We start from the raw sequence: 12,514 nt of genomic DNA, 5'->3' as shown, positions 1-12,514 counted from the left end.
TTTGAGATGCCACATAAGTCTTCCACAGCATTACATCCATGTGTCTCTGTTCTGGGGAGTTCACAGAACAGTTAGTTCTGTTTTCATGATGTTCAAGCCTTGGCCACTCTTCTGAAGAGCTTAAAAAGGATCCAGTTAGTGTCAGTTGTATAATAGGGGTTTTTTTTGTGTGTGTGATGTGGAACCTGCCCACTGAGAACTGGACTGAAGTTCAACAACTTTCTTCACATAGCCCGATAATCAAATGTTGTTCGTGAAACCTGGCCCAGATACGCACTAGTGAAAAGGGACTGTAAAGCTATATATCCTGCTTTACAGTCCTGTGAACTGCCTGTCTTTCTGCACATTTGCAGAGCATTTAGTCCTTTTGACATTGGTACCTCTAAAACTGAAAACCTGGGGGTGTTCAGACAGTGGAGATCAGCCTGGTATCCGTGTTCAATACTGCACCTTAACTCGCTAGTCATACCAAAGCGGATGTGATATTCCACGCTGTTTTGCAGGATATCCAAAAACTACCTTTTCCCCGATGATTCCTAACAGCACCTGGCTGCCTGTAGCTTCAGACGCATGGAGCAGCTATGATGTGCTACTGCAGCTGATAAACCAACCTGTGCTCCCCTGTGCCACGTGCAGATCTGCGCAGAGGACTGGAGGTGTTGGCACTGTGGCTTTTTGTCTTCACGGAGGACAGTGAACGTTGCACACCTGGAACCTTGCACACCTAATGTCCTGGAGCTGACAACGGTGGGTTTGGCTGGAGGTCTTGTCTTTCCAGCCATCTTTTTTCACAAGACCTCTAGGAACGGCATATCTATAAAGCCTTTTATATCTCTGCGAATCTTAGTTGAAATTAAACATTTGGTTTATAACGTTGCTGATACAAGTGAGGGTGTAGCAGCCCTGAATCTCTAGAAAATTAGACTAAAATCCTTCAGAGAAGAAGCAGTACCCCCAACAGCCATCAGGAAGACAGAGTTGGAGGAGGAACGTGTAGTAGCTGTTCTGGAAAGACTGGAATTTAGTGACATCCTGTGGATAAAACTCCATAGTTAGTGAACAGTAAGGTTCAAGGGACACAGTTCATGCTGTAAGGGTATTTTAAATTTTATTTCACTCAAATTTTTTTTAAGTAGTAGTAGAAGTATCTTCTGTCTAATGGGAATACAGTTTGAGAGGTGTACAGTGGGAAAATGCATGCAGCTTGTGAAGATGGTTGGGAGATTTTATTGGAATCTTGGAACCTCTCTGCTTCAGTCTCCAACTTCCATGCCATGAGATCATCACATGCCTGTCAAATTGACCAAAAAAAGCTTAGAGTTCCCTTTAAAACATGATGCTTGTTAGATTAAAATATTTCTTGTTAATGTCCTATTCTTAGCTAAACTGAACGAACACAATTGTCTTTAAGTGTCCTGTCTTCCTTGCTTTGCTGCCTAGACGCCAGTTGCAGTTGGTATATTTTGCTCAAGATTCAGAACTGCGGTGGCCCTGCCAAATAGTTTCTTAGTTGCATTTAAAAATAAAAGGGCTGTTTATACATTACAATCCACAGAGGGTCTGAAATCAGTATGTCCTAAGATGAATACAAATCATAGACAAAAAGTGTTTTGTTGGAAAGCTTCACAAATATGGAACTGATTACTGCTAGGCAGCGCACATTTCCTTCTGTAAGATGGAATTGATATAATTCCTTCCTGACAGCTAGAAATTATAATTGAGGAGGTTTTTTCTGTGTTTTAAACTTTACCAACCTTCAAAATGAGCATGAGGGATGGAATCCTTATCCATCTGCAATTGATGGGAATTCTGCCTGTAAGTCAGGATTTTAATCTAAATATCCATCCAACTGCCCAGTTACAGTGGAGGTACTGATAACAATTTCATAGCTGTGGTTTTGTCAAGGATTTAACTTCATGTGGATTAAAATATCTCTTACAGGTCAGTGACAGAATTCAATTTGCAAATTGACCACAGATCTTTTTTTGAGAAGAACCAATTTCACTATGACATTGAATAAAATGAAATTCTCTTTTTAAAATGTTGCCCTGCCAGCTCTTTGTAACACAGCCAGCAGAACCCAACCTTTGTGTAGTATTTGTGACATCTTTCAGAGGTTTTCTCAAAAGTTAAGGCTGAGAGTTGGTGAAAAACAACCTCTTTCCCTTGTAGAAGCATTCATCTGTCAGACTGCACCACTACTTTTTTTTCCCCCCGCCATTTTTTTCCCCTTGTTCCTTCTCATTTGCCTCCTTCATTTCTGGTGCCTGTAGAAATCAGACAGTGCTTTGCTTGATGATGATCTAGAGAGCAGGGGATAGGGAATGATCAGGGCGATCGATGCTCTGGTTTTGCATCCCTGTTTGCTCTTTGGGGCGGATTTGCATTTGTTATGTGGCCGAGACAGGCTGCCTCACCCAGCTGAACTTTCCCCATTTTTCAGGCCTGGAATGTGATGGCAGTTTGAGTCAGGATAGGCTCGTTGCTTGTCACTGTACGGATTACTTATTTTGCTCCCTGTGTGGCAGTTTTTAAAGAGCGGAGTTGTGTCCACAGTAGAGAACATCAAGATGTTCAATCTCCTTTCCATGCTACTGGCAAGAAGGTGTTTCCCTCTTCCTTCTGTCATCTTGGATGGATGTCCGATCTTCCACTCCCTTCTTGCCCATGTAGTTAGTTCCCCGTTGTGTGAGGTTGTCTTGAGACTTAATTATTACGTTTGGAGGGTGGAAGATGCCCGTATCAGGGTACGCTGGAATTTGTAAACAGAAGACAAGGAACACTTTTCCCTGAGCTGTCGAAGGCTGACTTGACTCTGGAAAAAAATACGTTGTTAGCCTAAAATAGAGACAATTTGACTGTGTAAGTTTTCCTAACAGTCATGAATGTCACATTTTTATGCCATGAGTTTCCTCTTTTTTAATTAAAAGTAATTCTGAGGAATCACTATCCACTTGGCAGTGATAAGTGGGGTTTGCCCTATTAGCATTGAAAGGGCTGCATTGACCGGGATGGGTGTAGCTTTCTTCAACTTGCCTACAAAGCTAAAGAAATGCAAAGCGGCTTATTGCTCAATTATGCTGACTTTAGCAACTAGGTAGGACAAATTAAAAAAAGAAAAAGGGAATATCTAGTCTCAACCTGGGTATTTAATGGGTCCCAAAATGTGCTGAACTCTTTAGTCTTAAATGGGCTCTTTAGTGTGGTGTCAAATAAGTTAAAAAGCAAGGGAGCTTTACAAAGCTCCCTTCATTGTTTAAACTTGTTTAACTCATGTTAAGGCTAATGTACATTTATTCAGACTGACAAAGTGCTGAATTTACACAACAGGGAAAGTAATAATTAGGTCAGATACTTTTGAAATGGCACTGGGGGTGGGAATCCTTGGCTCTTTCACTCCCGTGAGTGGAAGTGGTCGTTAGCATGGGCCGGGGCCGGCTCCTGCCCCCCGGCCCCTGCCCGCCTGCTCGGGTAGCAGCTGCCCCCCAGGCCCGGCTCTGTCCCTTGGAGAACATGGCGTTCCCAAGGTGTCTGCCTGTATTTTTAGTAAGCCCGTAACTGTCCTGTGAAGCTGCGTCTCATCTTCTTCCCCGCTGGGATCTGCCTGAGACCAATAAATTACGCTAACAAAAATGAAAACTCAGTCACTGAAACGGCATTGTCTGTTCAACCTTAGGAAGTTGAACTCTAGTCTTTCATGGTGTCCACTTCAGACTACCTGGTTCTTACATATTTATTGTAAATGCCGCCCTTAACTATTAACATCCCGAGGGTGTGGAGGTGAGGTGAGGTGTCTGTATCTTGCACCTTTCTCGGAGATACTTGGACTCCTAGGACAGAATCCCGGATTAGCTAGTCCATGGAGCTGATCCAGCACAGCAGGATTTGTTTCTCCAAGAACGTTTTTTCTTGGCTTTCCTAATATTTGAACAAGCACTCTCGTTTAATTCGTGAAACAGAATCTGTTTGCATTTGAATTGTGGTCAGCAGCGGGCATGCTGGGCTGGTTGGATCTCTTAAGCTGTAGCCATTTACTTCCCCATTGAGATTTAAGCTACTCATAGCTCATTTGGTTTGCATGTTTCCATTCTTTAAGGAATCATTAAACAGTCTCAAACGTACCCGTCGGACTGGCTGCAGCGGCTGCCGCCAGCTGCGCTGAGCAAGGGCGATAGGCAGAACCATCCTGGCACTCCGGAGCTTAAAAACCGCAGGAAAAAGCTGGAATTTGACCGAATGGGTGAAGATTTAGTGTCACACACACCAGCTACCTGAGAACAAGTACCTGCAAGTGCGTACGAGGGTATGCTCCTAGTGAATGCAGTCTCCAAAGCAGTGAGCGGACATAGGTGCATCTGTAGCACCCCTGGGTGGGAGAACTGGTGCTGTAAAATGCATCTACTGCGCATTGCAGCAGGAGCTGCTGAGCTAAAATCGCAGTAGGTTGGGTCACTAAACTGTATCTATTCCTTAAGACCTTTTTTTTTTTTTCCCTTTCTCCCCCTCTTTGTATTTGCGCCAAAATATTGTAGGGGCTAAACACGAGCTGCACTTGGGCGTATTATCCATGCGGTGGCACCAGCAGCACAGCCCAGGGGAAGGCTGGGGTCGAAGCCGGTAACCGCTAAGCTGCGGAAGGAGAGAAGCCCGTGAGGACGGAGGCGGCCGGGCCCAGCTAAGCCGAGCCCAGCCCGGCCCGGCAGCGCGGAGAGGAGCCCCGGGTGACATCTTCACAAATCCAAAGCTGAACTTCTTCCCGTCTAAAACTTCTTGTTCTTTCTCTGCTGCTCAAAGTTTCTGAAACTCCCTAACTGTGCTGTAAGTCATCTCCATTTTTCAAATAATAAACGGCTAGAGGTAATAGCAGCATTGCTAAAGCTTTTCCTTCTGTCGCCTACAGAATGTGCACTAGTTTCCTGTAACTCCGTGTAACCATGAGCAGATGATGTTACAGCATTGCGTAGGGGTCCGGAGTGCAGAAAGGGCTGCTGTGTATGAGCCGGGTAGCACAGAAGTTTGCCATAGTGTCTGCCCTGAAGTATCTGTGATCACAGGATAAATCTGTCGTCTCTATTGTCCTTTCCTTCCTTCTCAGTTGTTTTCATACGTATCTAGTTTGTAAGCTCTTAATATCAGGGAATGCATCGTAATTATGAGTGGATAAATACTAACAGTGATAAAGAGATGGACTGCAAAAAGGGGGAAAACATCTCTAGAGGGAGAAGACAGTGGAGAAACAGTGCTCGTCTTTCAACAAGATGATTCTCGAGTGAAAACAGCAGGATTTGACTGTTTAATACACTGATTTTTTCCAAAGACAGTTGGTCAGAAAATAGAGGGTTTGTTCCACATAAAATTCTAGTGCTTCAGAGCTTCTTTCCATTCCAGATCAGAATGAAAAGCACAAACTATTCCCCAAAGTAATGTTCTGTAAAATGTTGATTTGGGGTAGTTGAGCTGGGCCCATTTCTTGGTTGTTCCAGCTATGTTAATGTATTTTCTGTCTTAAAAACAAGCTACTCACAGAATTAACATTGAGTTAAAGTTGAAATGAAAAAAAAACCCAAAAACCATTTGGTTCCCTCATCCCTTAAAAACGCTACAAATAGCTGCATGTTTGGGATTTAAATCCTATTTTCTGGCATCTGTATTACATTGAAACGTTTTCAGCAGCTCTCCTTGCAATGTCTAGTACTCTGCATTTGAGTTAGAGAGATCTCCAAGTCAAGTTGCCCATAGTTGGAATTTTAAAAACAAAAGAAGGAAAGAAAAACTTGTCTTCTATTTTAGGGTCTTGCAGTACTGGAAATGCAAACACCGCACAGTGAATATTTAACTAATGCATGAGAATCTAAAAAAGTGTAAAGCAAATGCAATGCAGCAGTCTATTTGCCTTGTTCAACTAGAGCAGCATTAAGACATTAAAAATAGATTTACAGATTTCATAATGTGATTGCAACATTCACACAGGTTGGGATTTTTAATTTAACTTTGAACTGGATAATGCAGATTGCATGGAGACCAGAATGGACTATATTCTAATGGGAGAATTTGCCTTATGCAGGATTAACATATCAAAGGCAGAGAAGGATTTTTTTTTTTTTGAGAAGATGGCACAATGATCTGGCTTGCATGCAAGGTTGACATCCTACTAAAGCTGTTGGCATCAGCGTTATGGTTTCAGACCATTTCAGGCAGCAGGGCATTAGGGCAGCACTTGCTCTGCTTTTATCGTGTTCCTTTGTGTTGACCACCTGTGATGCATGTGATGTGACCACAGTCATGGTACAGGCTGATAAATTTTGCTTCTATTTTCTCTTGGCCTTAGAGGTGTAAGCAAACAGCCTTCTGCTAAGCCGCGGCACAGTGCAATCCTGGAAGGGCGGCGTGCTCTAGCAGCATGCTGTCCTGATGGAAGTCACATTGCCACTGGAAGCAGATTGTATTTTTGCTAGGACTGCCCATACCTCTTGCAGTCAGTGGTGATTAGCTTCAATTCCCATCATTATAGGTTGTTTTCTGTTCGCTCAAACTAAACACGTTTGCATAGGAAGCAATGCTTGATGTGAACCCTCTTGTATTTGAGTACATGTATCAGTCTGCTTTGGAAATGGGCTTCAGTTGGGTTGATGTAGCAGTAGTAGGAATGTGTGTCACTGTTGGCTGAGCGAGTAGATGTCACCTTCTTGTTTATTCCCTAATAGCTGCCATCGTGCTCTGACTTGGGTGTGCTTGATAACGTTGGTTTGAATGCTAGTCTCAATAGTATTACTAGAAAAGGAATTCAAGGCAGATAGGTATTCAGAGGATTTGTATCACTAAGGTAGGTGCAGTACAGATTTTGGAAGTACAGTGGAAAAGGTGAACAGCAGAAAGGACATAGGCAGGCCCTTAGGAGCGACTGCCGGTGGGATGGAGAGACAGCCCGTGCTGCTGTCAGTGCCCCTCCGCACCGGGTACTTCTCTTGAGGATACGCTGGTCAGTGCAGCTGTGCCAGAGATGGACTTCTCCACTGCCAAACAAGCAGGTTAATGAAATCCTTTGCTGTTTCACTCCAGAAGGATCAGGCAAACTACCACCACCTGTACTTAGAAAGGCAGAACACAACTCTGAGCCTCCTGCACATGCAGATGTGTAATTTTGAAGGTGCTGTGTCTGTCACACACTATTCTGCACCCCTGCGCAAGGATATCAGATGGGTTTAATACCGCCTGCTACCTCCTAAGAAATTATATTCACTGGCCCAGCCCCTATCCACGTTGTAGCAATATATCTTATTGTGAAAATCTCCCTCTGAGATTTATCTCTTTGGTAAAAAGTTCTCCTCAACAGCTGAACTCTCGGGATCACGTTAGTTAGCTTTTTCCCCAACAGAAGTGGAAGCAGCGTATTTGCAAGTATCAATAGCCCTATATCCCTCTGCACAAAGACATTGCAACCCTCTGCTGGTGTGGTAAGCTCTGTGTGCTTTTCTAGGATGGTGGCATTTCGTGATCACAAGGATTATCCTTGTTCTTCAACAATGTCAGAAAATGGTCCATATGAAAACAACTGAGTGATGGGATGAACAAAAGGAATTATGAAAACTATATAATTTCGTCTGAGAACTCTGATGCCTTCTGGGAAGTATCATATAATACCCAGCATGAAATATCCCATCAAACACGGACAGCACAGGCATGGAGCAATGTTGAGCAAGAAGTTTGACCAGAGCACCGATTATTGATTTCAAAACATCCCAGTGCTATGTGGCCACAACAATCCGAGGCAAAACTAGAGTAGTCAGAAAGAACCAAAGTGGTGCAGACACGCTGCTCGAACGACTGTTAAAGATCACTTAATGCAGATATGCAACAGCTGCAGCAAGTTTCATGCAGAGACATGCCTTTACAGTAAATATAGGCATCGGCACTCGCAGGGGAAGGAATGCTGTCTGAAAGTAACAGTGAGCCTTCTGCATCTGGAACAAGAATTCATATTGAATCATATCAGAAGGGAAAGAGTAGTGAGCAGCCTCAGTGCAGCAACTTGAGCTGAGGATTGTCTATGAAGTCCTTACGTCTTTGGAAATGAAAAATGAGCGTATTTGTAAGCTTGCGTTGCTGCTGCTGGCGTGATAGTTGTCCTGAGGATAAGGATGCTGCGATTTGCCAGAGCACAAATTAAGCCATGGCTTTTACAGTTGGCCTTTTTTTGATCTACACTGCTGCTTTCCAGCCAGCTACAGCAGCCTCTGGGGATTCCTGGGCTATTTCCAAGTGACCTGTGTGTGATAACAAAGAAAAGTAAACTTTTATTCACTATATGGTGATCCCTCGCATCTGCTGGAAAGTGTCTGGAGATGACCAACGTTAAACATGCTGAGAGCTGGCCTCCATTAGTAATTAGTCAGATACATCAAAACCCCCAAAACAGCAAATATCTATTTCTATATCCTAGATGGAGATTGAACAGTTGTTGTCTGAAGGGCACAGGCAATTGTCCAGTGTGGGCATTTTTAACACCAAAATGTTGGGTTTTGATGGCACAGCAAAACTGTCAAGAAACAGATTATGCCACAGAATATATCCAAAATGTCACTTTGAAAGGCACTGTGTTTTTACGTGATCTCTTTGCCTTGCTTCTTCTAGAGCAGAAGCTATCTGGCTGAGGAACCTGGTCTGTCTTCCTATGATATTGACTGGGACTGAGGTCCACCAGTATGTTGGGTAAAATTCATTATAGTATTTACAAATAAAACTTGCTGATTTTATCTGCTTTTCTTTTAAAGTTACACTGTACTTAATGACAGGTCTTTTTTTCTGAAATGAAGTTTCAAATTTATCTGAAACAAAGCAGCAAGTGCTTGAGAAATAGGCTCATTCCTCTCTATTAGCTCTGGGTTCAAGATTTGGAGATTATTGAAACTATTTTTGCTAATTCAGCTTGGAGCATTTCTGTAGGTTTTTTTTAACCTCTGAGGATGTTTCATCAGGAGGTACTGCAATCGTCTGCAATGACTTTTTCCCCTTTTGGGCAAAAATTAAATATGAATTTATAATACGATTGCATTAAGATTTCAGAACTGTGCTGCAAAAACTAATCATTGCTGCCGTGATCTTACTTGCCTTGAGATTGCAGGCAAATAACACACCATCGATAGAGTTAAACTTCCCAGAGCAAGCTTGGATGATATACTGAGCACCAGTGTATTTTTATTAAGCTTCTCTGAAATTATTTTCAAAGGATAAAAACCCAGGCTTAGCTAGCTACAGAGTTTAATGGAGCCAAACTGTTACCCATAGTCTTTAAAGAACATGCTGTAACCTTTTTGCTAAACAATCTGCTCTGCTGTTACCAAGTTTTACCCAATATTCAAATGAAACTTACTCCTTTTCAACCTTTGCCAAGCTGAGGTTATTAAGAAAGAGATACAAATTAAAAGGATTAAAAATGCAGCTCTAATTAAACACATATGAGCAGTTAAGAGTCGGCTCTGCCCTGGTTATCTGTGCACATAGAAATATCACACACAACTTAAAACAGCCATAGTCTCCATTAAGTGTTTGCTAAAGGCATCACCAAGCAATGTAATAATATGCTATGCCTTGCTCTAGAGCTTTTCCTATGTAGGTCCCAAAATGTTTTAAAAAATTAGATAAGCCATTGCTCTCCCCACTTGCAAAGGAGAAGAAGCAGAGGCAGAGAGCAAGGAGAGGAGCATTTCTCTGCTTGCATCTTCAACAACCTTGAAGTACGTGGCCTCCTCCATGGAGAAAAGCTCCCGGTTGTCCCCGAAAGCTGTGGCAGCGGCATGAGGCAGGATGGGGATGGCTCGCCTCTCTGAGCAGACCTCATGTTTCTTTTCAGAAGAATGTAAAGTGCAACCAAGACATATCAAGCAATTTTGGCTTTCTATGACAAAAGTGAGTTGGTATCTCTTAATAAGTATCCAAACAAGCCCTTGAAGACACATAATCACAAAACAGCATGTGCGATCACAGCTCGACATTTTAAAGGATTAGAGGAGGATTAGGACGTTTGTAAATTCCTCACCAACCTTTTGTAGAGCCAGGATGGGATATTTTTTAAAGAATTCACCAGCAGCAACTGTCTGTTAAGTTTTTATTCTTCTGATTTGCGCTGGGTGTGGATCGCTTTGTGTTTTGTTTTCTTTTTTTTGAAAGGTAGCATAACATAGCTCATCAATCTAGGCTGCATATAAATGCTGCTTTTCCTAATAAATTTCAAGGGCTTTATGCTCCTCACGAAGAATGGGAAAACCTCCTTGCACCAGAGTATAACAGGTCCTTTCATTCTCCTGCTGGTGTTGCTGGTTTAACACACCCACCCAAAGGGATAATATCACCTGGGGAAAAAAAGTGAGTGAATTTTGATCCCCAAGAAGTGTTCCAGAAAAGCCACTCATATTCTAGTATTTCTGGGGCCAACATATCATGATTGGCTTGAAAAATCCATGGTAAATAATCAGGGTTCACCAGACAGGATAACAGGACTTACCTGCTTTTTCTGGGAATGGGAGATGAAGCTGGACAGGAAAGGAGAGGAACACCCTGACTCGTGCCCACATCCAGGTGAGATGATCTGACAGATCATTTGGATACAGTGCGTATTAAACAGGACTGTTCAGAGCATCCCTCAGGCAAGAAGGAGTAGGAAATACTATGTAAAAAAAATCTGTTTGCTTGGATGGGTTGATTTTTCAATATTGTATCTGGCTACTGCTTGATGGGAAATGTTCTAGTGAGAATTGTCCCGTTGTCCAGAGGTAGGGAGCTGCTGTGGTACCCAGTGCTAACCCGCTTGTTTTGTAATGGAGGTGAGACCTTGTGTTCATATCTCTTTCTTTGGCCAAGATTGTAGCTTGGTTTGGGAGCATGGGTAAAGTTCAAGGACATTGTAGCTAAGGCTGCAGGCCAAAGCTGACAGTGCTGCAGGATCCATGGGTTGTCATCTTCCCACCAAGGCTGCTGAGGATGGAGTTGCTGTTCTGCCTAACTCTACGTGCTTCTAGCAGAGTGCAGGAATCCTTGCCTACTTGCAGATATGCCAACGATAGGTCAACAAAAAAAGACTGCAAATGTTGGGTGAAGCTTTTGGTGTAGTTTGGTTTATTTTCCCCCCCAAAGTCTGAAAGTTCAAAGCTCTGAGCCTGACAATTTCCTCTATATTATTATTTTACCATTGTTTCCTCAGCCAAAAGCTAATCTTGACCATGAAAGCTACTTTGGGTAAGCATGTGAATTTAAAACATCCGATCTAGTCCTTAATAGTCTGTGTATGACCACTTACTACTACTGGCCTGAAGAGGTCTCAGAGCGGTCACGCGTGGAGGATCTCAGGAATTGGCAGATCTTTCTGGACAACTCCATACATGAGCAAACAGCTGCAGCAGCTCTGCTTTAACAATTGCACACATGCTCATAAGCTTTTCTCATTTATTTTATTTTTATTGCCCGTGTTTACCGAGGAGTTTTGCCTAGAAAAGTTTGAAGAAATATATGCAAGGTTTGGAGGTGGGAAGGAGGGGGACAGGGAGAGTCCCCCAGCCGTAGGGTCAGGCTCCTGGCCCTTTGCTGCTGTATGAGCTGGTGACCCAGTGTCAATACAAGTGACTGGGCCACCACCCAGGCAGCAACAGCATCGTCCCTGCAAGGAAAAGGCGGGGGGTCCCACCCCGTGTCAGTTTGACCGGTTCTCTGCTCCCTTCTGGCTCTGGGTTCACTTTTGAGTATATTTGGGGTGGTGTTTATCTGCCAAATTCTGTGTGGATAAGTAGGGCACGGGGAGGTTAATTTTTGTTGCTACTTGTCCCTCAGCCAGGGCCGCGAGTTCTGGCCCAGGGCCAGGCTGAAGAGGTTAATGCATGGCTGGCAGCCCTCTAACCAGAGGCAGTTTGCACCCGGGTGCTTCTCTCTGTGGAAACACAAACACAGTATTTCATATGGTCACCCCTTAGGAAATACAGTAATTCACATTAGTTTAATTAACCTGGAGAATCCATTGTACTGAAATGCAGCCACCTGTAAGGGAGAGCAGGGCAAGCACCATGGTTAAATGGGAGAAAGGTCCCAATTTTAAACCAGAAGAGTAGGTGTAAATCTTCTCTTCAGAAGTGGGGAGGGATTAGTACATACAGGCCCAGCAGGAGCCCAGTTTATTGCTAATTGCATCTTCACATTTTAGCCGTATTAAAAAAAAAAAAGATAATCCTTGAATATTTAATGTCCCATTTCTTCATGACCACAGAGATTAATTGGGAAATCAAAGTAACTGGAAGAGAGGGGCAGAGACCAGAACACCACAGGGAGCTGCAGCCTGAGCCCGGTGCAGGTAAGACACAGGTACCTGCCCTTTCCCTGCTGGGTTGTGCAATGGAGAAGCCCTCGCCACCCTAAAAAGTGAGGGGTTTCGCTCTTCTTGGCCTGCTTTTCTCCTCCTCCTCCATGTTTTAATAATTCCTGGGTGACTGATACTGAGCTCCAGGTCAGGAGTCTCCAGTTAACAGCCAGG

This window comes from Phaethon aethereus (assembly GCF_964289735.1).
Source record: "Phaethon aethereus genome assembly, chromosome: 16".
NCBI classification, from domain to species: Eukaryota; Metazoa; Chordata; class Aves; order Phaethontiformes; family Phaethontidae; genus Phaethon; species Phaethon aethereus.
The sequence above is the reverse complement of the archived record's forward strand: the minus strand, read 5'-3'. Positions refer to the sequence as shown.